This window comes from Martes martes (genome assembly GCF_963455335.1).
Source record: "Martes martes genome assembly, chromosome: 5".
NCBI classification, from domain to species: domain Eukaryota; kingdom Metazoa; phylum Chordata; class Mammalia; order Carnivora; family Mustelidae; genus Martes; species Martes martes.
The window spans coordinates 78,756,580-78,758,340 of NC_137892.1; positions in this window are offsets into that span (position 1 = coordinate 78,756,580).

The following is a 1,761-nucleotide window of genomic DNA, read 5'->3' on the forward strand; positions in this document are numbered from 1 at the left end:
CTCTCTCTAAATAATAATTTTTTTTAAAAGCTGTACAATGAAAGGAAGTATAATCATAACTTCTTTTTCTACAAAGAATAATATATGGACATAGTATTCAACCTATACACAAAATACATAGAATTATGTCACAAAATAGAATGTAAAGGTTGAAAGTGAAGTACATTTGATAATAGTGAGAAATGAAAACAGACAGGAGGAAAGGAGGGACAAAGTCAGGGCTCAGTGTACATTTGTACAGGTTGTGCACTGGACAAATGTGCCCAAATGATGGTGCAGTGGGGGCTATTTTAGGCCACCTGGGCTATATAACAGAATACCATGGACTAAGTAGTTTATAAACAACAGAAATGTTTTTCTCACCATTCTGGAAGCCGGTAAATCTAAGATCAAGATGTGGGCAGATTTTGTGTCTGGTGAGGACCTGCTTCCTGATCCAGAGACAGCCATCTCTTGCCATGTCCTCACCTGGCAGTAGGAGTGAAGGAACTCTCTGGGGCATCTTTTATAAAACACTTATCCCATTCATGAGGGCCCTACCTTCATGCCTAATCTCCCCCCAAACTCCCCACCAACCATCACATTGGGGATTAGGTTTCGACATATGAATTTGGGTGTGGGATAGGGGGCTACAAATGATAAGTCCATAGTAGGCAATTAATATTAAAAATGTTAAGAGAAACCATTTATACATGATGAAATAAAAGTTTAAAGCATGTTACTTCATGTTCCAATGGTAATCAATGGAAAATACATCTATGTGTGAAAGGCACAGAGAAGATGATATGAGTGTGAGCCCAAGTGGGTTAACACCTCACCAATCATATGAAGACCAGTGAATTTTGGTGTAAATCTCCTATGTAGAAATATAGTAGTTATTTATAAAAAGATCTAAATACCATCATAAGCGATTGCAAGAAGAGAGGGAGGTAATGGGGCTGGTAACATTTGGGGCCAATTATTTCTGTCTTTATACTATATGGTCTTCTACAGTATTTGATTTAAAAAAATTGCATATATTCTTTTTGATAAACCAAGTGTTTTAAAAAATACAAAAAGGATTTTAACTCAGTCTATTTTCTCTGCCCAATGTTCTCATCTTTTGGTGGGTGTATTTTAAGCCTAGAAAATCTGGAGATTGGGGAATATAGAAATAGATGGAAGAGAATCACATACGACTCAATAAAGAGTATATCAGAAAAGAATAGCAAAGGCAGAGGACCTTTGGTCACAGAAAGATGTGTGTAGGAAAGAATAATAGCAAGAGGAAGCACATCAAACAATCTGGAATGTTTAAAAAAAAAGCAGGGAATTCTATTTGTTTTTTGCCATGTGATTATTTATGCATTTGGAAAACATTTATTGAATACTTATTCTTTACCAGGCACTGTGATAACAAGGAAGTGACGTAGCTACAACCCCAGCTCTTTAGGAGCTTACAGTTCTGCAGGACTGGCAAGAACAGTACCCAGTAGGCGCAAGACAGGCTATGGGATAAATATCATAAAAGAGGTATAAATATAGGTCTATAAGAGTTTGAAGAAAGGTAATATATCTTGATGTGACAATGGTGGATATGTAAAGCCTATGCGATATCACAAGACAAAACAGTCATAAAATGGCCAAGCATGTCTGTGAAAAAAAAGTGTATTCCTCAATTCTTAACCGTACCTGCTGAATCTTTGGGGGAGCATTTTAAAGGCGAATTATCAAAATGTTCAATCTATTTGAAAATATGTGCTACAACAATGACAGCTGGGC